Raw genomic sequence first — 25,969 nt, 5'->3', positions numbered from 1 at the left:
TCTCTAAATCCACAAAGACAGAATGCATCTCCTTCTGACCTTCTCTATACTTCTCCATCAACACTCTCAGAGCAAACATTGCATCTGTAGTGCTCTTTCCTGGCATGAAACCATACTGCTGATCACTAATCATCACTTCCCTTCTTAACCTAGCTTCCACTACTCTTTCCCATAACTTCATGCTGTGACTGATCAGTTTAATCCCTCTGTAGTTACTACAACTCTGCACATCACCCTTATTCTTAAAAATCGGTACCAAAACACTTTTTCTCCATTCCTCAGGCATCCACTCCCTTTCCAAGATTTCCTTAAACAATCTAGTTAAAAACTCTACTGCCATTTCACTTAAACACCTCCAAACTTCCACAGGTATGTCATCTGGACCAACAGCCTTTCCGTTCTTCATCCTCTTCATAGCTATCCTTACTTCCTCCTTGATAATCCACTGCACTTCATGATTCACCATCCGCACATCGTCCAACCTTCTCTCCCTCTCATTCTCTTCATTCATCAACCCTTCAAAGTACTCTTTCCATCTGTTCAACACACTCTCCTCGCTTGTGAGTACGTTTCCCTTATTATCCTTTATCACCCTTACCTGCTGCACATGTTTACTAGCTCGGTCCCTCTGTCTAGCCAATCGGTACAGGTCCTTTTCTCCCTCCTTAGTGTCCAAACTTTTATACAACTATTTCTACGCCTTATCCTTAGCCTTCGCCACCTCTCTCTTTGCCATGCACCTCATCTCCTTATACTCTTGTCTACTTTCATCATCTCTTTTACAATCCTACTTCTTCTTCGCCAACCTCTTTCTCTGTATACTCTCCTGTACTTCTTCATTCCACCACCAGGTCTCCTTGTCCTCCTTCCTCTTTCCAGATGTCACACCAAGCACCTTTCTAGCCATCTCTCTTACTAGCTCTGCTGTAGTTACCCAGCTATTTGGTAACTCTTCACTGCCATCTAGTGCCTGTCTTAACTCTTCCCTGAACATCACCTCACAATTAACCTTCATATATATATATATATATATATATATATATATATATATATATATATATATATATATATATATATATTTATATATATATATATATATATATATATATATATATATATATATATATATATTATAAATATTGTATTTTGCAGCACAAATAACCTGACCGTAGAGTGATTATCTTCCCACATTATGATATTCGCAAACTATCTTGGAGCTCACCAAATAACACAGACAAGATTGACCATAATAAACAACAGTTGGAGATGTTCACTGCAAGATGTCAGAGTGAGAAGTGGGATGAACATTGGTAGTGACCACTATCTAATGACTACTTTTGTGAAGATGAAGCACAGAAAAACAGAATGCAGAACATCAGGATGACAGTGATTTTAGCTGCCAAATTACAAAACCCCAAGACCAAGAGGAGATTCATCTTACTTATCAAAAACAGGTTCCAACTCTTGTCAGACATGGAAAAACAGTCTGTGACAGCTGCAGATGCAGTTAAAAAAGGGAGGTCACTTCAGTACATGAAAATAGTAGTAAAACATGCCTGATGACAAAGACAAAGAAGAGGAAACAGTGGATAATTCAAGACACATGACAAGCTACTAAGGACAGAAGGGCAGCAAAAAAAAACTTGTGGACTCCATATCTGAGCAACATAAGTTAAAACAGGAATGTATAGAAGAAAACACAGCAGGCAAAAGAATGGGAAAGCGGACAAGCAGGCATATATGTTTAACCTTGCAGCTAAGCAGTGGATTCAGCAAATACAGAAAAAAGGAAAGTAATCAAGATAATGGGGACAGTCTGTGGTTACATTTTGTGTAACGTACAATGCACTTTCAAGGACAAGCAGATGGACTACTCACAACACAGAAAGAGCAGGAAGTATGCTGGGATGAGCATGTGATGCCCATGGACTGGCCAAGCAATCAAGGAGTCTCAATCCTCACCACTATTACCAGTGAGGGGAGTCCACATTGGGAAGGATAACAAGTACACACACAGTAAAGTTCAATTTCCCTTAAGAGCTCACAGAGATCACAGTCAGTCTGGGGCTGGTTTCTCCCTTTCTCTCCAGATCCCCAGTAAGACTCCCCACTGGCACAGTTATAGAGTGGGGTCCTTAGCCAGGGTCCCAAGCCAAGTCCTCCTAGCACTCTCTCTATCCAACCAGTGCTTCATGTCCCTGGTCAAGCAGCTGACACACACACACACACACACACACACACACACACACACACACACACACACACACACACACACACACACACACGCACACACGCACACACACACACACACACACACACACACACACACACATATGCACACAAACGCACACACACCCACAGCCACACACACACACACACACACACACACACACACACACACACACACACACACACACACACACACACACACACACACACACTTTGAGATATGATTTATATACAACCACACAGACAGTCTTGGGGAAGGCTGGCACAGGTTCACTAGCTGTGCCCCTTCTTCCCAGGCTATAAGGTAGTAATCACTGTCACCAGGACCCTTATTTTTCAGCTGCTAAAAAGGCCCTTACCAAAGGGTGTCTAATTATTACTGTGCAATATTATTATCCAAGTGGTAAGTGTGACTGAGCAGTAAGACTTACTTGGTGTGGCTTTGTACAGTGTCACCATATGCATGCAATGTACTTTAGAGCTTAAGTTATCTCTACACAAAACAGGCACATTTGAAAGGTTTAAAAATAATTAATAATAAATAATAAAAAAACACAATACGATACTTCTTACTACACAGTGCTAGTCAAAGAGTTCAGAGATCACAGGAAAATGCTTAAAATAATACAGTAGAATAGTTCTGACATCAATATAGAAAACAGCTAGTCTAAACTTGCCATTTTCTATCTATATCTTAAGAGAAACACTAAAGTCTAAGATCCTACTTACATACAGACAGAGCAAAGCAAATGCTGGTGAGTGGTCAGTTCTGAAGACAAATGCCAAAATGCTCTCCCTCTGTCTCTGAGAAAGTCCTTTAAATTGATAATACATCCTACTGACTCATTTTAGATTACAACATTCTTAACAATTCTTTGGTTTCCCAGGCTAACAGAAACTCTACATTTACATTTCTTAGTAAGCTTGTACCTGGTCAGGAACCTGCAGCAATTAAAGTCATTATATATGTATAATCTAGCAATTAACTCTGGTCTCAAAACAATAGAAAGAATTTGCTTGTTCATACATCATGGCTCCAGTTGGAGATCATGCATACAAGGCTTGACTTATTAGCTTTCTTCCAGCAGAGTGCACTGTTGTTACATTTTTGATGTTCAACATTTAACACCATTTCTTCCATTGGCTTATATTAATATTAACAAATTCACCATTTAATACCATTTCTTCCATTTAAGAGAACAAGCTTGTGGCGTATATTAATATTTACAAATGACAGAATTATCTACAAAATTATATCTAGCTAGGCTGGCAGCCTTCACATATCCTAACATATCTCCCCACCCCAGAGAACTCAAGCTAGTTTTTCAAGTGTCCCTTGAGAAACGTTGTTTGAGAGGGTTACATCTATCTGAGTATACCTTACCCCATTCCTTATCTTTAGAGCCCATCTTCATTGGCATTGCTAACCCCACTGTGGTGCTGCACTGACATATCATATGCTTCCAAACATAGGCTCCATCTAAGTAACTTGGTGTTTTGCTGGCTGGCTTGGTGTAACCATGGTAGGGGATTGTGATCTGTAACTACATTGAATTTTCTTCCATACAGATAAGGCTGAAGTTTCTGCAATGCCCACACTATGGCTAGACATTCCTTTTCTACAGCTGCATAGCATTCCTTCCTGGGTTGGAGCCTACAACTGAGATAAACCATTGGGTGCTCTTCTCCCGCTGAACAAATCTGGCTAAGTACAGCCCCCACCCCATGGTCCAAAGCATCCACCTGCACAACAAATTATTTGCTGTAATCTGGACTGGCTAACACAGGGGGTCCTACAAAAGCTGCTTTAAGCTTCTGGAATACATGCGCACATGTTGTGGTCTACACTACCTTATCTGGCCTGGTCTTCCTTGTCAGGTCTCTGAGAGGAGCAGCTATGGTACTATAACTGGGGATGAACTTTCTGTAGTACCCTGCTGTCCCTAAGAATGCCCTCACCTGCTTTTTGATAACAGGTACAGACCATGCCTGAAGGGCTTCTACTTTGGTGGGTTCCAGCCTGATCTTAACACTTCCCACTCTATGTCCCAGGCAGGAGACCTCTGGCATACTCACCTGACATTTGCTGGGCTTAATGGTCAGCCCTGCCATCTGTAGTCTGCCCAGCACCTCCCTGACATGTTGAAGGTGCTTCTGCCAGGAATGGCTGCAGATGACAATATCATCTAGGTAAGCAAGGGCAAACACTCCTGATCCTGCTAAAATATGATCTACCAGCCTCTGGAAAGTTGTTGGGGCATTTTTCACCAGAAAGGGCATCTTTGTGAACTCATACAAGCCAAAAGGAGTCACAAAGGCTGACCTCTCTCTCTAGCACTGGGAGTCAAGGGTACCTGTCAGTAACCCTTGGTAAGATCAATGGTGGTAAGATACTTAACGCCACCCAGCTTCTCTAAGACCTCATCTGTCCTAGGCATGGGGTAAGCATCTGACTCTGTGTGACTATTTAATTTCCTGCAGTCCACACAGAACCTGGGTGCTGCCATCATTCTTTGACACCAGCACCACTAGGGAGGCCCAGGGACTTTTGGACTCTTGAATTACCCCTAGTTCCAACATTTCCTGTATCTCCTCCCTCAGAGTCTTTAACTCTCCCAGGCAACCCATAAGGGGCCTGCCTAATAGGACTTTGGGGTCCTGTATCCACCTGGTGCTGCACCAGGTGGGTGCACCCTGGTTTCCCAGTGAACATGTCCCCAGACCCGTGTAACACTGCTCAGATTTCTTGAACCAGGGTAGGAGATAGCTGCTGGGATATTGCTACCCCTTCCACTGAGGTGTCAATCTGAGCCTCACTGAAGAGATCAGTCAGCAGATCTCCCTCAGAATCCTCCTGCAATCCACTGCAAATACACAGCACAAGGGCCTCCCTATCATGGTAAGTTTTCATCATGTTAACATGGTACAATTTGTGCCCCTGCCTCCTGCTTAGCAGTTCCACCATGTAGTTAACATCATTTACCTTTCTTAACACCTTGTAGGGTCCCTCCCAAGCTGCTTGCAGCTTGTTGTGTCTGACAGGAATGAAAAACATTACCTGCTGCCCTACTGCATACTTTCTAGCTCAAGCATTTCTATCATACCATACCTTTTTCTGTCATTGGGCTTCTGCCAGGTTCTCCTGAGCCAAGCCCATGAGTTCCCTGAGCCTTGTCCTGAGGTTTAGGACATATGCCACAACAGACTCCTTGTGAGATTCACACTCACCTTGTGACTCATCTCAAATTAAATCTAGAGGTCCTCTCACCCTATGCCCACACAGCAACTCAATGAGTGAAAAATCTGTGGATTCCTGCGGAACCTCTCTGTAAGCAAACAACAGATAGGGCAAATATTTGTCCCACTCTCGTGTAAACTGGTCTGCAAATGCCCATAGCATGGACTTAATTGTAGAGTTTAAACTCTCAACAAAACCATTAGTCTGCAGATGGTCAGAGGTGGTCTTCAGGTGCTTCACCCCACTGTACTTCCACAGACAAGCCAGCAGGTCTGACATGAAATTGGCACCTCTGTCAGTCAGTATTTTTTTGGACAACCTACCCTGCTGAAAATCTCTAACAAAGCATTTGCCACCTTTTCTGCCTCAATGGAGGACAAAGCCATTGCCTCAGGGTATCTTGTAGCATAAACTACTACCACTAGGATATACTTTTTCCCTGTGGAACTTGGGGTACTCAGAGGCCCCACGATATCCATAGCTACCCTCTGAAATGGCTCTTCAATCACAGGCAAAGGCATCAAAGGAGCTCTCACATTGTCTCCTGCCTTGCCTAACTTTTGGCACTGCTCACAGGTCCTGGAGTACCCTGTTACATCTCTGGAAATTCCAGGCCAATAGAAGTTCTGCATAATACATCTCTTTGTACATTTTTTGTCCCTGTGACCTGCAAAGGAAATATCATGGGCTATGGCTAGAAGCGCCAGATGGTAGGCCCTAGGCACTACCAACTGCTGTACCCTCTCACCTTCTAGCCTCCCTCAGGGGTCCACTCTCTATACAGTAATCCTTTGTCTCAGTATACAGATTCCCCTTCCCTTGAGAACCAGGTGCCTCACTAGCTACCTACCTCAGGCCTTGCAATATAGGGTCTGAGAGCTGAGACTGTCTGAACTCTCTCTCTTTGTAACCCTTTCCAGCTCCTCTTCCACAGATAGTCTGGCATCCTCTGACAGCGGTGCCTTACTGTCAGCCTGGATACTGCTACTCACCTCTACCTTTGCAGTCACTCTGTCCAATGGAACATCAGTACCCACAAGCAGCTGCGGCTCACCTTTGGTCTCACTGCTATAGAGTAGCTCCCTCCCTGAAGTAACCACCTCAACAGTCCTAGCTGTAAGTATGAGGCCTGTCTGGGTCTCCCCCAGGCTAACAGACCCACATGTTTGTCTTGAGGTCTGACTGCTTGTAACTGCATTAGCACATAGCACTGCCTCATCAAAATCCTTCCCTATCAGGACATCTGCAGGATGGTAGTTCGGTACCCCTGTTGTCTCAAGACAACCTACTATTGGCATTTTGTCTTTCCCACTTACTGGCGCCCTCACCTTTTGTTCCCCACCTTGCCTCCGTGGACATCTGTATGTCACGTGTCCCCACTGGTTGCATTCAAAACATTTAACCCTAGCTCCTGGACATGTACCTGGACTAGTGGCTTCCCCTGTTACTGGCAGATTCTGTTGGGGCAGTCTGGGCTGCCCACCATGGGTTTCTTTAGACCCATGAGCAGTACTGGGGATCCCTTTCCTGTGCAAAGATGCCCTACTTGCTAAGTATGAGTCTCCCTTCTTCCCCAACTCATCTGAATTAGCACATTGTCTATCAGCTAATCAGATCCTCATGTCCTCAGGCAAAGTGCTAAGGGCTTGTTCCCTCACCAAAAGGTCTGACAGCCCTTCAAAAGTGGTGACATGACATCCACTCACCCACCTATGAAAATAAGTGCTCAGTTCAGCAACATATTCAAGCACACTTTCATCTGCCTTGCATCTATGCTCAGGAAAATGTTTCCTATAGCTGTGACCAAAGCTGCAATCATGTCTGCCTTAGTGAGGTTTCCATGCACCAGTCCCTTAGCCTGGCACCTCTCAGCCAAATATCTTCTTGACAGTTTGCCATAGTCTTTTGCTGACATGCTTACCTGCTCTCCCTGACTAACTAAGCTAACAAAAGAAATAAAAAAATCGTGATCTGAACTCTAAATATTCACTGCATGACTGATTTAGAGTACAAAACACCTTCAGTAACCACTGTACACAAGCTACAGGAATTCACTATCCACAACACTACAAGCCAATAACCAACCGGTTAACATGTGGTGTGGATATCCCACCACTGCCAAACAATTAATATGTGATGCCCGTGCACTGGTTCAGTAATCAAGGAGCCTCAACCCTCAACCCTAACACCAGTGCGGGGTGTCCACATTGGGAAGGATAACAAGTACACACACAGTAAAGTACAATTTCCCTTAAGAGCACGCATAGATCACAGTCAGTTTGAGGCTGGTTTCTCCCTTTCTCTCCTGGTCCCCAATAAGACTCCCTACTGGCACAGCTATAGAGTGGGGTCCTTAGCCAGGGTCCCAAGCCAAGTCCTCCTAGCACTCTCACTGTTCAACCAGTGCTTTGTGTCCCTGTCCAAGTAGCTCACACACACACACACACACACACACACACACACACACACACACACACACACACACACACACACACACACACACACACACACTTTGAGATATGATTGATATACAACCACACAGACACTCCTGGGGAAGGCTGGCACAGGTTCACTAGCTTTGCCCCTTCTGTCCAGGCTATAAGGTAGCAATTACTGCCACCAGGACCCTTACTTATAAGCTGTTAAAAGGCCCTTACCAAAGGGTGTCCAATTATTATTGTGCAATAGTATTATCCAAATGTTAAGTGTGACTGAGCAGCAAGACTTAATTGGAATGGCTTTATAGAATATCACTATATACATGCAATGTACTCTAGAGCTTAAATTATCTCTACACAAAACAGCCAGAGTTGAAAGGTTTAAAAATATTTAATAATAAATAATAAAAAACACAAGACAATACTTCCTACTACACAGTGCTAGTCAAGTGTTCAGAGATCACTGGAAAATGCTTAAAATAATACAGTAGAATAGTTCTGACATCACTATAGAAAACAGCTAGTCTAAACTTACTATTTTCGATCTATTTCTTAAGAGAAACACTAAAGCAAAGCAAGTGCTGGTGAGTAGTCAGGTCTGAAGATAAATGCCAAGATGCTCTACCACTGTCTCTGAGAAAGTCCTTTAAATTGATAATACATCCTGCTGACTCATTTTTAGATTACATCATTCTTAACAATTCTCAGGTTTCCCAGGCCAACAGAAACTCTGCAGTTACATTTCTTAATAAGCTTGCACTTGATCAGGAAACTGCAGCAATTGAAGACATTATATATGTAAAATCTAGCAATTAACTCTGGTCCCAAAACAATAGAAAGAATCTGCTGATTCAGACACCACTACTCCAAGTTTGAGATCAGTCATACAAGGCTTGATTAATCAGCTTTCTTCCTGCAGAGTGCACTGTTGTTACATTTTTGACGTTCAACATTTAACACCATTTCTTCTGTTGGATTATATTAATATTTACAAATGACTGAATTATCTACAAAATTCTATCTAGCTAGGTTGGCGGACATCGCATATTTTCACAGAGCATTTCAAAGAAGTCTTGAATAGACTAGCACCAACAAGTGAAGCAGACATCCAAGAGGAGACAGAGCAAGGCCAGGAATGTCTTCAGGGTGCTAAACAATACATGGAGGTCATCTCAGTACATAATCAACTAAGATATGGCTTTACTATAGCTTCATTCTGTCCACACTCTTGTATGAATCAGAGTACTGGCAGATGATGACAAGTGATATCTATAATCTGTCACCCTTCCACAACAATAATATAACAAGGACACTGCACATTTCTGGCCACAAACCCATCTCCAGCCAGTAACTGCTCACCAGATATAAGCAAGAGAGCAAAGACAACATCATTTTAGGAAGAGTATGGAGACAGATTGAGCACGTCATCAGAAGAGAAGATGCATCAATGAATAGCTTTCCAGTGGACCCAAGAAGGTAGACAGCAGAGAGGAAGAAAAAAATGCCTATAGGCAAGTTGTAGAAACAGAGATGAAGATCCTGAACTACAGCTGGGGCTCCATACAAAATATACTGAAGATAGAGAGAAGGAGAGGTCCTTTGTTTCTGCCCTACATGACGGCCTCCATAATGGGCAGTAAGTAAGTAATTAAGTAAACACACACACACACACACACACACACACACACATATATATATATATATATATATATATATATATATATATATATATATATATGTGTGTGTATGTATGTATGTATGTAGATACATGTGTTTGTGTATGTCTGTGTGTCTGTGTGTATGTATATTTTTTAAACATTTCTACCTGGTTATCCCTGAAAACAGACTTTTGTCCAGTGGATCCATCCATTTTAATAAGCAGAGGACTCTTAACTGAATACAAGTAGTACATGTCACTCCTGACAGCAGTGTCAGCTTGTTGAAGGGGAAGGCAACAGCATTGCAATTACCAAGGTTCCTACAAGGGGCGTGCTCATATTTCAAAAATATATATGGTTCGTTCAACAGCATACTGTGATAATGCTGATATTTTGGCACCAAATACAGAAAAAATGTTTATGATTATGCAGGGCAAATTTGACTCAGATTCTAAATGTATTCATTTATTTTATTGCCATAGGGTTATTCCCAAGACCTATGGTTATATGTGTGTAATTAGCCAATTATTCTGTATGTGGAGATCTTGTGGATTTGTTTTAATTAACAAAAGTAAATAAGGAAAAGTATACGAGAGCATGGTAATTTTAATATTAGTGTCAGTGAGCCTTCCAACATTCTAAGAGTGTGGTTTGCCTAGAGCCATCAGTGATAAACATGAACCTAGGCATTATTTCCAATTTCCACAGAATGTAGTCAAACTCCAGTAATGGCATGGTGAAGAACTCTCTAAGGGAACCAAGAGTGACATTAGCACAGAGCCATTCTACTAAAGCATGCAAGAACTTAATTCTGTGAGCAACTCAGCGTTTATAATTTAGGTCAAACACAACATTCCTTCTCAACAATATGCTGCAAAGGTGGAAAATAAGAGCAAATTCACCACCAGACCTGATATATATAATTGCAGATTTTAACATAATTACGCTAATTAAACATTCAATGTGGCATATAAGCAGACAGGTGCTAAAATGGGTACATAATTTATGCACACTCTAGAAGAGATGATCACAATTTATGTATCTCAGAACTAAAAAGAGGACACGTTTATGAAAAACATAAGATGGAATGCTTTAAAAAGGCTAATTGGAGAAAAGCTATATACGTATGCTGCATAAGAAAGAAAGTTTGAATTAATACTGCAGTAGTAGCTTTAAGTCAATAAGGCCTTAATATACACAGTTAAAATAACAGTCTAAGTACTGAGTCTGAGTAGTATATACATTTTTGCAAGGTAAAAATTGAGCTCTAATCATATTGTTTTTCTGGACTTTTTGGTGCATACTTTGTATTTAATTTAATGGTTGTTATGAATTATAAACATATATATATATATATATATATATATATATATATATATATATATAAATATATATATATATATGGTTTTAAATGTGAATGAGGATCCACCTGATCTGGCTTTATTTGTAGTCAAATGTAAAATAAGACAGTTAAGGCAATCCAGCCTCTGTCTCACAAAGCATAGTCAGATCTGATAATATTCTAAATGGAAATTCATCAAAATGCACACTAAATATGCTTCACTAGTAAAACAAATTCTTGTACAAAATTCATAGTCGATTCTCCCAGATATTCATATGATAATCCATTAAAAGCAGTGCAGACAGTTGCTTGGCAGCAAATAAACCAGCACAGCAAATCAATATTTTCTGTAAACGTATTTTTAATGTTATGCTGTGATTTGAAATTCAAGAGAACCCTATATATATTACAGTCTTACTTTTTTCTATTCCATAGTTACTATAGGTTGGATAAGCTAGAATTTGTGTAACTACGGCAAATGACTGCACTAGTTATTTCCTTAGTCGGACACTTATTTATCCTGACATTTGGAAAATCTGTCACCCTCTACCAGCCCAGACAAGGTTCCCAAGTGATGCATTCCAAAACTGTGCAATTCATTCATTTTCTAGAAATGAAAATAAAGGAATGTTAAAATTACATCTGCACAGAGTGTGGGTGAGAGGTACAGTGTTAATGTATGAAGTCATCTCAAGGTAAACATCTCCTTAACAGTCAAAGACTAGACTTCAATGCCAGCCCGTCTCAAATATTCCTGTCTATAATGTTGACAAAAGCAATATATTAAATCATTTGACCCTTGGTTATCTCAAAGTGAATTGCAGTTATTTTGGAAAAATGTCTTGCTTACTTATGTTACTAAACTAAATAAGATGTATAAACAATCCACAAAAGGATTTTAGAGTTTTAAAGAGAAGTAAGGCCAAGGATGATCACGGTACTGTGCTGCAGCCCCCTCTTATATTTGGCCAGTCTTTTTAATGTTTTTGTTTTGCATTACTTTTTTAACTGAACTCAAACAGTATTGTATTGCAGTGCATAGGCACCAAGATCTAAGTTCTCATTCCAAAAAAAAAAAAAGATGTTTGGGCTTTTTTTTTTTTTTTTGTTACTCCAGAATGCAGGCTTATCTCTTCACTAACATCAAGGTAATTTATACCTTTTGATGCCTTGTCTTATTATTTTAGGAAAGGAGCAAAACATAATCTTATAGAAGTTAGTAGGGTTGCAAGATAAAGCAGCAAAGCAGCCATTTAATCATTGATCAGCTGTGTCAGGTGACTGTTAATACCTGAGGCAGCCTAATGGAGGCTGAAACTTGAAGAGAGAGTAGAATGAATCCCACTAGTAATAGCACAGGAAATAATGTAAAAGGCAACGTTTGATCACTTTTTCATTGCTGCCACGCCAGCCTAAGCACTGTTTTTTTTTTCTTTTGATTACTCATTTGCTGCTAACATCCAAACTTTACCATCTGAAATCTGGCATGATTTGGATTTTGTATAGTGAAAATGACAGAATCAATGTACAGGTCTACTTATTTATTTTTATATTGGGACTAAATGTGTAGTTGGATTGTGGATTCATGAAAACATGATATAGATCTGACAGTTTAGTTGAGATCATCAAAGCTACGAAGAACTAATGAACTTTATAACACTGGGTTGGATTATTTCAAGCTCTGTTGACATACCATGTGACCGCGAAGAAGTAATTTAAACTGACTGTTCTCATGTTGTCCCTGGAAAATGAGAATTGAACTAGTGCATTTATAAATCAGGCAGACTTAGGTCATTGCTACTGATAGACAGCTAACAAAAAGGCACTGGCTAGCTATGAATCGTAACTCATTTGGTAGGTAAAGAAATTATCAAATTGGATGTGCCTTTTTATACACAGACTTCTACATCTTCATCACTCACATTGTCTATTCTGGGTCTCTTGAAGCTTATACTCAAACACTGAGGGGGTGAGTGCAGTTTAGAGTTTCTGGTGAAAAACACTGCAGTAATAATATTTGAAAAATGTTGATAAAACAGAAAAACATGCTAACAACCACTGCAGTGTTTACTTTTCTTGCGATCATAGGGGTTCCCTTCATAATTTCAAAATACTGAAATCCCGAATTTCAGTATTTCAAAATTAGAACACCAAAGCTTTGAAATCCCGAAACACCAGAAGCGGGAAATTCAAAATACCCAAGTTCGGAGCTTCTGGTGTTACTGTGTGTGAATGGATAGGTGTAAGTACAGGTAAGTATGTATGAATGTGTTGGTTAGGGGGCTTTAGTGTATGTTAGTGTGTGTTTTGGCTGTGATGTGTGTGTGTGTGCAAGGGGCTGTGAAATGTGTGGGTGTGAGTTACCTTTGTGTGTGTGATTGTGGATCTTGGAGTTAGTATATATAAGTAGTGGGGTGTGGGGGTCACAGCCCCCCACATAGAGGGTGCAGGGGGACTTCCCATCCTGCTTGCCTTTAGTGTAGGATTGTATGTTTGATTGTGGGGGGAGATTGTGTGTATGTGTATGTATGTGGTGTATTTGTAGTGTAGGTTCGCGATTTTAAATTTTGCGGTTATGGGGTTTCGGGATTTCAAGCTTTCGGCTATAGAATTTCGAAATACTGAAATTCGGGATTTCAGTATTTCTGGATTCTATAGTGAACTCAATCATAGATATTGTATAGTAAAATGCCATAATGGCCCCGTACTACATGCTTTCATGTTCTTACATAGTGCTATAAAGTATTTATTTATTTATTTGCTTTTATAGACCAGGAAAGTCCAACGGGTTGAAAAGAGCCCATTTTCAGTGGATGCATGGGGAGAAAAGCTCCACAAAAGATAGAACAAAATAATAGTTATTAGTTATACAAAGATTACAGTGAATAAGACTTAAATCTCACTTAAAGAATATACAGTGTTAGAATCATGATAAACATTACCCCGCAGATTCTCAAAAGCCTGCACAGAGTGCAAAATGAGTGCAGTAGCTCAAGCAGGCAATATGTCTGCCGTGCGATCCAGGAACAGCCGGCAGGGGCGTGCATGAGAGCTCCAGCACTAATCTTGCACGGACTAAGCCCTGGTATGCAAATCACCTAATTTGCTGGAGAAATCCATGCAAATGAGGTGATATTGCAATCCAGGAAGCTTGCAATAGTCCTTGCAAGACAAGTGCAATCTGCAGAAATGTACTCGGTTAGTAACTGAGCACATTTCTGCAAATTTCAAAATGGAGCTATGACAGCTCCAAGTAAAGGCTGCATATTATGAAGGAAGCATGCCAATGGCCAAGTAGAAGGCCATTAGCATTGCAAACTGTTTAAAAAATAAATAAAATAACTTTTATTTTTTTTTGCCAATCTCGGCTGTTTAAGCATAGGGCAGCAGTGTGCAAACGGGATTGGGAGGAAGATAAGAAAATAAACAGAAAATGAGCATTCTAACAAAATTCAGTAATCTGTCATGCAAGTCAATGGCAGGCAAAAGACAACCTGGCCAGTGAGTAGTGGTTGCTAAGGGGGGGAGGCTCAGTGTGGGACATATAACCATGCATTAGTAGGCAAATGCAAATGAGGGAAAGGTTAGTGTATCCCAGATTTTCCCAGGGTATAAGGCAGGTCCCAAGAGTGTAAGAGTATAAATAGCTGGGTGCAAGACTAGGATATAGGTGACATCATGGGGGGGGGGTGTTAGGCATGCTGTAAGTGGATTAGAGACCTGTGGCTCGGGATTGCTCCTAGGTTAGCACAGCTAAGCCAGGGTTGTGTCTAAATCTACCTAGCACACTTAACAAAGTGTAAGCGGGTGTGTGTGCCGCGCACCAGGTTTTACAGCAAGAAAAAGGAAGTTAAACCAGGAAAAAGGAGCTCTGTGCACATATGAGCACTCCGTTTGCGTGGCGCACACACAGGCTTAAACAGGGAGGCAATGGGAAGGGAAAACAGCAGTAAGAAGGTATTCAAGAAGAACTAGCTTAGATGACAGGTGAAATGCATCAGAATCAGCCAGTTACACAAGCAGCAGAGCAGCCCAGCCCAGCACACCACTATAAACTATGCAAACACCTTTCCCCTTGTTTTTCCCAAAAACGCTGCACCACCAGTGTATACAGATGGGGAAATTTTACAAAACAAAAGCAAGAGAAAAAATGTTAGAAGCTGCTTTTTTCTGTCATAAACCAGCATGTGCAAGAGGCTGAGGATGGTGAGGATGTGAATGCTGCTGAGCAACCCACAGTGAGGAGACGGAGAAGAGTGTACAGACTCAGAGTAACCGACCAAGGGCTACATGAGGTGGAGATAGTGGAATGCTATAGGGTGGACTAGGACCTCCTACAGAAAATTGTTGAGCTGTGCCAGCCACGCCTCACACACAGAACTAACAGAGGGGAACCCATCCCATTGGATACCAAGGTATGTGTAGGCCTAAGAATACTAGCTACAGGTACCTTCCAAAGACCAACTGGGGATATGATGGGTATTTCACAGGCATTAGCATACAGGGTACTCCACCAGTTCCTGGATGCCATGTCAGCACATGCCGGTGAGCATGTATATTTCCCCATCACCCGTGAGGTGTTGTTCAGCAATATGCATCTCTTCCACTAAATAGCAAAATACACTGAGGTAGTGGGTGCAATAGACTGCACTCACATATGCATTAAAGCACCACCAGGTGAGTGAGGTAGGGTTTACATCAACCACAAGGGCTTCACCTCCATCAACTGCCAGGTCTTGTGCAATGCCCATGGCATAATAATGAATGCGTGATCTGGCTGCCCTGGAACCTACCACGATTCTCACATCTGGCATCTGACACAGCTGTACCAGACATTTGCCAATGGGGACATCCCACACGGTCACCTAGTGGGGGATACTGGATACGCACTGGAGCCATGGCTGATAACACCCATCAGAAATGCACACACACCCGAACAAGAACTCCATAATGATGCACATGCACAAAGACGAATCATAATAGAATGTATGTTTGGGATGCTCAAGTCATGGTTCTGGTGCCTGGACACATCCAGTGGAGCCTTGAAGTACTCACCAACTACTTGTACCCAAATTGTCCTTGTATGTGCCATGCTACACAATATGATCCTGCAGAAACAGCTGCAGCAGGAACAGCATGGAGCAGGGCCACACAGCCCCCCACCAGTGCCAAGGTCTGCACAGGCGCAGAGTGACTCGGAGAAGAAATAACCTGAGCCTGATCCAGTAGGCAGAAGGAGGCGTGCCCAGTATGCCCTGGCCTTGGCAAAGAGGAAATGCATAGCACATGCACAGACACAGTAGGGACCCAGGGAATGACATCTCTCTCCGACTCACACATACAGTAAAAGGGATGCCAAACATGACACTACCTGTTCTCAACCATGTATAGGGAGTGTACTATGTGCGTCTGACATAGGCAGCCCTGCATCACCACCCTCAATACTGGGAAACCCACAAGGTAAGTGACTCACCCATGTCAGTCAGCAGGGGGTACATACCCAACAACAGTCACAGCCAGCAGGATAGGTGTAGACATACACAAACAAATTCTGTACTATGTCCTCTGAATGAGCCCCATGGGTAACCCCTACCCCAGCCCTACACAGACAGACTGCAGGAGGCCAGCCAGTTGGAAGTAAGTTGTGAAGGCTAGGAAGTCAGAAACTAATATGTAGGTAGTGAAAGCTACGATCTGTAGTACACTGGTATGCCTCTAGCCAGCACGATAGGTAAGACTAGAGACTGAAATGGTGTACCTGATATACCAGTACAGTCCTAACAACTGTGTAAAAGTGTAAGGTGTGCCCCACCATCTTATGTACACTTATAGTAACAGTCAGGTGTGCCCCACCCCACCCTTGTGTAGAAATGTAGAAACAGTTTGGTGTCTCCCCTCCCCTGCTATGCAGAAATGTAGCAACAGTCAATGCCAAATGACTGATGTATACCCTGCAGACACAGCATGTTACCTGTCGGTGTACAACACAAAGGTCAGCACCGCAGTACAAACCACCTGGACTTGATCACACATGCAATATAGATGGCCATACTGGGCATGCTCACACACTTACAGGAATGAAGGCAATGTCAGTCAACAACATACTGAAAGCCCATACTGGGCATTGTCACACACAAACACAAGAAGGCCATGTCAGCAAACAGTGGACCAGACATATCGGGCAGTTGCAGTTCTCAGTGCAGACACATGTCAGTATGCACCACTTCTGCCATGCACACACAGTGGATAGGAATACAGACATATATGTAAGGACAATACACTATAATAAGCCAAAGGTAGATGGACATAGATGTGTTGAAGAGGGTGACCATGAGAAGGAGCCATCTGGGCCTGTCCCACCCAGTACACAGCCAAAGGGCCCCAAACACATGAGGTGCAGGTGTCACTCACTGCAGATACTAGCCACCAATATCTGTCAGCATGATGGCATGTTGCACGTGCCAGCTGTGCAACATGACTGTACAAGGAAGTGGTCACCTAGTAACTGTGTACACATACCTGTGGCATATGACCCCGTGTGTGCCTACATGTGGCATGTCAACCCCAACATGAATGGGTTACGGCCCATGCACACACCACCATCCCCATAGCAGTATCATGACAAGCCTGCTGAGGTCATCCAATGTGAAATACACCTTTGGGGGAGCTGTAGCTCAGTTATTCCCATGGCGCATCCCATAACTGTGTCCTGCTGTACTGATAAACTAGTTAGGTATCAGTCCTAACCCCAGACTTGGCAACTGTGTGAGTGTGTGTATGTGTGTGTGTCTCGGTCTCTGCCTGTGTAGAGAGAAATGCTTTCTAGGCTACTCACACTCAGTACAATTCATATAAGGCTGCAGATGTCACGCACCTAGAAATACACCTCTGGGGAAATCATAGCCCACTAATCTCCATAGTGCGTCTTGTAACTGTGTACTGCTGTAGTGTGATAAAGTAGTTAGGTAGGTGTTCTAACCCCAGACATGTGTGTGTGTGTGTGTGTGTGTGTGTGTGTGTGTGTGTGTGTGTGTGTGTGTGTGTGTGTGTGTGTGTGTGTGTGACAGCATAGAGAGCAATGCTTTTTAGGTCACTCACACCCTGTACAATACACATACTTGACATTGGCAAGGCTGCTGATGTCACTCACCTAGAAATACACCTCTGGGGAAATCATAGCCCAGTAAACTCTGCAGTGCATCCTGTAACTACATACTGCTGTAGTGTGATAAAGTAATTAAGTAGGTGTTCTAATCCCAGACCTAGCAACTATGTGTGTGTGTGTGTGTATCTGATTGTGTAGAGAGCAATGCTTTTTAGGCCACTCACACCCTGCACAATATACATACTCATTTTTGGCAATGCTGCTGATGTCACTCACCTAGAAATACACCTCTGGGAAAATTAGAGCCCAGTAAACTCTGTAGCACGTCTTGTAACTGCATGCTGTTGTAGTGTGATGAAGTAGGGGTTCTAATCCCAGAATTGGCAACTGTGTGTTGGCATGTGAATCTGTGTGTGTCTGACTGTGTAGAAAGCAATGCTTTTTAGGCCACTCACACCCCGTACAATACACATACTCGACTTTGGCAAGGCTGCTGATGTTACTCACCTAGAAATATACCTCTGGGGCAATCATACCCCAGTAATCTTCGTAGTGTGTCTTGTAACTGCGTACTGCTGTAGTGTGATAAAGTAATGAGGTAGGTGTTCTAACCCCAGACCTGGCAACTGTGTGTATGTGTGTCTGACTGAGTAGAGAGCAATGCTTTTTAGGCCACTTACAACTGTTACAATACACATACTCGACTTTGGCAAGGCTGCTGATGTCACTCACCTGGAAATACAACTCTGGGAAAATAATAGCCCAATAATCCCTGTAGCGCATCCTGTAACTGCATACTGCTGTAGTGTAATAAAGTAATTAGATAGGTGTTCTAACCCCAGTCTTGGCAGCTGTGTGTGTAACTAGACTCACAGGCAACAACATAAATAAAAGAGTGAACAGTCTGGTGCAGGAATGACAACGAATGATGTCTCGGCTCGGACTGTAAAATGTTTAATATCACACAACAACAGAACACAAGTTAAGCGCTTTCATCTGGCTGACAGACTTCTTCAGAACATAATTAATTGTTGCTGCACTCATTAAATACCAAAGTTTGGTGCCAAAAAGTTATAAGAATTTAAATTTAAAAACACACTACACAAATACAATGAAGGTTTAAAAACATACTAACCAAATACGTTGTAAAATGGAACAACTACATATTTGATATATATTGCTTAATAACAATACTCATACTGTACGCCTGTAAGTTGATATGTCGTGGCGTGTAATTAAAAGTCCATCTATAAAAACTGTCTATTAAACTATAAAAGCTATTTGGACATAATTAAGTAAGGTTTAATACTAATGAAATCATTAATTCCTGGGTAACTGGTGGCATCAACATAAATCTGCCACCTGCTCTCTTTCATAGCCAATAATGCTTTGATATTTCCACCATACGGTGAAGGTCCCACTGTATCAATGATATTAAATTTAAAATAATGTCTGTCATTACTGTGTGATATATGCCGATATAAGGCATTCTTGTTATCCTGAGTTCTAATACTGTATTGGTGTTCATAGATGCGTCGTTTGAATTGTCTCTCGGTCTTGCCAATGTAGAATGCGTTGCATTCCACACATGTAGCTAAATAAACCACAAACTTGGTGTTACAATTACCATATCTACTATATACATATGTTTTGTTAATATTGTCCAGCTTGCATCCCTTATCCTCATTAATAAATTTGCATTGGTTGCACGCTCCGCATTTTTTGGTAGATGTACTTCCTCCTTTCTTCTTAATACCATTAGATTCCAACAACTTCTTTATATTAAAACCTGTTTTGTATACAATATTGGGATGCATACCCAATATCTGTGTTATATCATCGTTACGTATAACCTGATTCCATCTTTCCTTAATAAAAGTTTCAATATTATGGACTATAGATGAATACATTAACACACATACCCTTCGGCTGTGTTCATCTTCAGGGTTATTAGCTTGTGTTGATATCACACTACCAAAATTCCCTAATAGGGACATATACTTTTTGCCCCATTCACTTGTGACATACTTGACTATGTCATTCAAAAGGTTTACTGGGTACCCCCTGATAGTGAACATTGATTTAATGAATTCCAATTCTTTTAACATAATCTCCCTAGTAGAGGACATGCGGGCAGCCCTAATGCATTGCCCTTTGAAAATATTTTTGAAAACATGTATGAATCTGTGTGTATTTGTGTCACTGTCTGTCTGTGACTGAATAACAAACAATACTTTTTAAGTTACTCACACTCCTTAGAATTCATATACTCAACTTTGGCAAGGCTGCTGATATCATTCACCTAGAAATGCACCTGTGGGAAAGTCATAGCCCAGTAATCTCTGTAGGACATCCTGTAACTGCTTACTGCTGTAGTGTGATTTAGAACTGTGGTAGGGTTCCATCTCCACCCATTGCAGTTCTGGATGTTTTGTGTGTGTTGCACTGTCTTTGTATGAAGCAATGCATCATAGGCTACTCACTCACAGTACATTTCAAGTGCCCTACATTGCCAATCCTGCTGATATCATTCATTGTGAAGTAAAACTTTGGGGAAAAAGTTTTTTAGTAATCCCTGTGGTATGGCCTATAATGCTGTAGTGTGATATAGACCTCAGTGAGGGGTTCTATACCCACACATGTCAGTTGTGGTTGTTTTGTGTGTGTCTCACTGTCTGTGTAGGGAGCAATGCATGTTAGGCTAGTCACTTGCAGTACAGTTGAAATGCCCTACTTTAGTAAACCTGCTGATGTCATTCAATGTGAAATACATCTTTGAGGAAGGATGCCTCTAGCAATCCCTGTGGTGTGTCCCATAACAGCTCCATGCTGTAGTGTGATATAGACCTCAGTCAGGGATCTATACCCACACATGTCAGTTGTGGATGTTTTGTGTGTGTCTCACTGTTTGTGTAGGGAGCAATGCATTTTACGCTAGTCACTTCCAGTACAGTTGAAATGCCCTACTTTGGTAATCCTGCTAATATCATTCACTGTGAAATACACCTTTGGGGAACTAGTACTCCAGTAATGTCCATGGCGTGTACTATAACTGTGTAGTGTAATAAAGGTGTGTGTGAACTGTGGGCAATGTGGAGGGGGTTTTGCTGATTTCTTTTATGGTGGCCCTACTATATATCACAATGTCATCCATACAGGGATAACAGATGTAAATTAGCTGGGAGGTTGAGGTATAAAGCCATACCCATACATGTGACATCAATGCCAGCCAATCTAAGTTAGCAACCCCACTACTACCCAGAGCACACACTCAACCCATGTGTCATATGAACACACATGCCTGGGCAGCAGACAAAATGTGGGTAGTATGTGGGTAGTACACTGCATATTGGTCACTGATAGTAGCTATGCAGTGATAGCAGTGGGCAACAGAGGGCATGTCACCCTGCCCATCTGTCTAATATGCACTTATATGACAGTGCACCTCTACCATGTTTCCAAATGGACACGTGCACCACCTGTGGTGCCTTCACATGTGACTCACAACAGACTTACCATGCCTGACAATGTCCTGTATGGACAGATGATACTGACATCAGGGAATGCTGTTGGCATTCCATCAATGTAGGTCAAGGGTAAAACTGCTGGCCATTACCAGTTCCTGCCACAGGTGGGCAAGACTGGCACATCTGATGATAATCTGTGTTCACAACATGGGTCAGACACCCCAGGTACAGTTCCACATGTCACTGTACATGCATGTGGGGGGTATGGACATCCCAGACACCATCAATGTCATGGACTAAGGAACACATACATGGCATGTGGAGTACAGCATTGGCCACACATAATAGTCACCCAGGTGACTGGATGGGGAATGCAATGCACACCTGTTTGGGCAAATGCAGTAACTACAGGCCTGAGCCACAATGCAGATCATTGTCATGTGGCCTAATGCCAAGGTATACCCATCGCCTACCCTTGTACAGCCTGCTGGCACAGTTGAACACCACACACCCTTGTAGACATGCACCCATGCATGTCAGAACTGGCACCCTGTGTGTTCGTGTGTGTGTGTGTTGTATGGTGCATATGTCCACATCCACACTCACTGCAACCCCCCAGAGCATACTGAAGCATGCTGGCTGATGTCTGACATTTCCTCATACTCTTTGCCCATATGGCCTCCATATGACCCGTATGGTGCATGTGATACCTGCACATTAATGTGTTGTGGCAATCCCACTAGTGATGAGTTGCACTCCTGGCCCTGCCAAGTGTGTCAATGTGTGTGCGTCCCTGTGTGAGTGTTCCTGTGTTGACACTGGCACCTGTTCATGCAGACAGGCATGTGTACGACACCTACTGTATAACTACTGTATCCCTGTTGCAGATGTTACTCACCCTCACATATATGTTCTGAGTGCTCCACATCAGATAACCCATGTGGTGCATCCAATAACTGCATCAAACTGTGATAGCACTACATAGTTGTTGGGGGTTTGATACCCTGTGCTGGTAGATGTGTGACACAAACATGCTTCAGTTTTATACTCCCTCCCCTCCCTGGCATGTATTTGCCTCTGTCTGCCTCCCCCACTCCCTCTCTGGTGGATGTGGAGACCCACACCTACCTTGCTTAGGCAGCAGCATGTGTATTTGACATGATGCTCATGATCAGCTGATGGGCTCTGCATGAATTGCAGCCCTCCCCCTAGCTGATTGCATGTGGAACAGCTGTGGTAACAATCCCATAGCCAATTGCATGGAAACACACTCCAATACCTAGGAAAATAATGGTGGTGTTGGGCCTTTTCAGTCACTGTGAGCAGGAACTAGATTTGTTGTTTGGCAAACAGCATCTCAGATGGACTGGAGTTTACCTCTAACAACATACACTGTGGAAAGAGGGCAACAAACAGGAGGGGGATGTGCCTGACCTGACTACAGACTGTAAGTGCTGCTATACTGCATTTGGAGTACTGTTGGTTTAGCAATGTTTGTCTGAATATGCCTGTTGTACATGTAGTAATACCTGCCATGTCATGTCATCTGCAGACTGGGCTGTGTTGTGTCTATGGTTTCATGTTTTAGCCACAGTGAATCTCTCTGTGGAATGCAGATGGTAGTGTGAGGATTGCAGTCTGTAGATGATGAAGGCCGTGACAGTTACTGACTTCATATCCCTCATAGGTCATATGTTGCAACAAACACCGTTATAATGGAAAATATACAAGGTTATCACAGCAACACATCTATACTGGCCCTGTGTATGTGCTGTCAGCCATACCACTGTCAACATTTGTACATATGGTGTGCATGAAGTGGTGCATGTGTGCTGTACGCCATAAACAGTGTCACCATATCTGATAACAAGCCAGTGATATATCAGATTGCTACACGTCATGTACAGTAGGGGTTATATTTCATGATATAAGCTGGACATTCTGTGGATGTTTGTGCAGTACTGAGGTCTGTGTAGTAATGGTGAATGTTGGCAGTGTATGTATTGTTAATATTTACTTTAACCTGTGTACAGACTCTGATAGATGTCATTGTCCTAGATCCCCTTCTATCAGATGTTACATGCTGCCCCACTGTATGGCACCGTTTTGCCGTACATGTTTGTAGGGCAATACATACACATGTCCCATACCACAGACAACCATCAGACCAAACTGTGTAGCAGCCCAGTGTATGTAGGGACATTCTGTGAGTTGCACATATGAGGATGGTGTAGAACAGATAGTCCATATACTGTAATATTATGCTAGCTTACCATATGTGACTGTGGCTGTGTTCACATTGGTTGTGGTTATGCACTGTCACACAGGTGTATCTTACCCTGTGCTGTGACATGGCTGCTGAGCCTGTTATATATGCAGGTATATGTGCATTCCCCCATATGAGATGTAGGCCAGTGTTGAGCCAGTCTGCCTGTAGCCTGCACAGTGCATTGTTACATGCCTACCAGCTTAGTGTACTTAACCATTGGGATGTCATGTGCAGATACTTGCCAGATGTACTGCTGCTGGGCCTCCATTAAACATAATGTATGTCAGACAGAGCAGTGGGATGCTGTACAGATGTATGTCAATATCTAGTGGGTAGTTTGTGTCCATGGCACCCCTGTACCAGCAGTCATTATGTGTCAGGCCAGACAGGAGTGTGTGAATCCAACACCTATGGTGCCAAATGTATATCAGCTGTTATGTGTTATACCCATCTACATGGCTGTCTACATCCATATTGTCAGGCCTGATACACATATGGTGCACTAAGGTAATATGTGTATACTTCTGAACTGTACAGGGTGTGTCCGAAGTTCCATATATAGTGGCCAATATCTCTGCTGCACTCCACAGGGAAATTACATGCTAGCAACGATACTTTACAATGATTTCCTTAGGATGTCTGGCAGCAGCCAATGGCATACATGTTATAAGTGAATTTCAGCATCCACACACACAATGTCTGTGAAGACAATCCCAATGACGGTAGCAACAGTCTTGTATTATTATATTAATACCTGCTATACATACCTGACATCACCTTGCACTTTGATATTGGGACTGTAGGGGCTGGGGTATGGCTACACTCCATGTCCAGGACATATGGTGGAAATATATGTACATATATATATATATATATATATATATATATATATATATATATATATATATATATATATATACAATGACACATGTGTACTACATTGAATTACCACTGTCATGGCAACCACCCACTATAAATCCCTACAGCATGTGGCCATGGTCCCTTTACATTTCCTGTGTGATGGACATCCTTCCTGTGTGTGGGCATCAGTGATACAGGCAGCAGGTAGCAATACCTCTTACAGAAGAACTTGCACACTCAGAGCAGACATATATTTGTAGGAGGTTCAGGAACTACAGACAGACTGTGGGTGGAGTTGTGTAATGCTTTGCATAGTGCTGGTGTTACAGGGTGTGTGTGTGTACATACTAGTGTACCTTGGAATGCAGTCTGTCTGCATAGCTCACTACTGTGGGCCTAACCTCTTGCTGGGCAGAGGTATACCTATCATGTGTTGTCCGTCCACCACACAAGCCCTGTGTCAGATATGACACTGGCAGTGTGTGTTGCGTGCTACCAGTACATGACTGCATCCATGTCTATATCTAACCTCAATTCCCTGACTAAGGGTATGTTGCAGACTATCCTGTAACACCAGCACCTTGCTTAGTGTATGGCAACAGTGTTCCACATATATGCCTGTGTTCCAGCATCTGTCCCCCATCTAAATACCAAGCTGTGCACATTTGACATGCTGTTTGGGTTTGTTCTGTAGTGGGCTGTGAGTATATCACACTGTCATTGCTGCCATTAGTACACTGCTGTTGTATCCCCCACACATACACTGGGGCTGGAGCCATATATGTGTGGGCATCACCTACAAAACACATGTGCGCCCTTCTGCACTGCAGAGGCCAGTGTATATAACAGTGGTATATGGTCTTGTATTATAGAGTCCAGGTGGGGAGCACCATAAATGACCTAGGCTGTTACAAATGTGTGGGTATCAGGGGTGAGCTGCCACAAGGTATGTGGATGTACAGTACCGTATACTCCACCTATATTGCAATTACTTACATGACTTGAGGTACTGCAAGTTTACTGCCTCCTGCAATACAGACTGTTCTGTGCGTTATGCCTTGTTATGTTCCAGGTGCAACTCATATGATCACAAAACGTCTTTACCTCCTATGGAGTTTGTACAGAGTGTAGATAGAGGCTGCTGAACTGCACACCTGCAGCACATACTGTTGATTGTGTGGTACCCTGTGGCCCAATCTGTCAGCACTGTTGTACATTCTGAAGGGCTTGGCCTGGACTGCAACAGTTGTAAACCTTTCCAGACTACTGTGTAAGTGTAACTGTTTTACACTTGCAGTACTTCGTTTATATGGCTGTCAGTATTTGAACAGCTGTATGATATGGCATATAGGACCATTATGG

Source organism: Protopterus annectens, chromosome 6.part0 (assembly GCF_019279795.1).
Source record: "Protopterus annectens isolate FY-2018-M chromosome 6.part0, PAN1.0, whole genome shotgun sequence".
Taxonomy (NCBI): Eukaryota; Metazoa; Chordata; order Ceratodontiformes; family Protopteridae; genus Protopterus; species Protopterus annectens.
The sequence above is the reverse complement of the archived record's forward strand: the minus strand, read 5'-3'. Positions refer to the sequence as shown.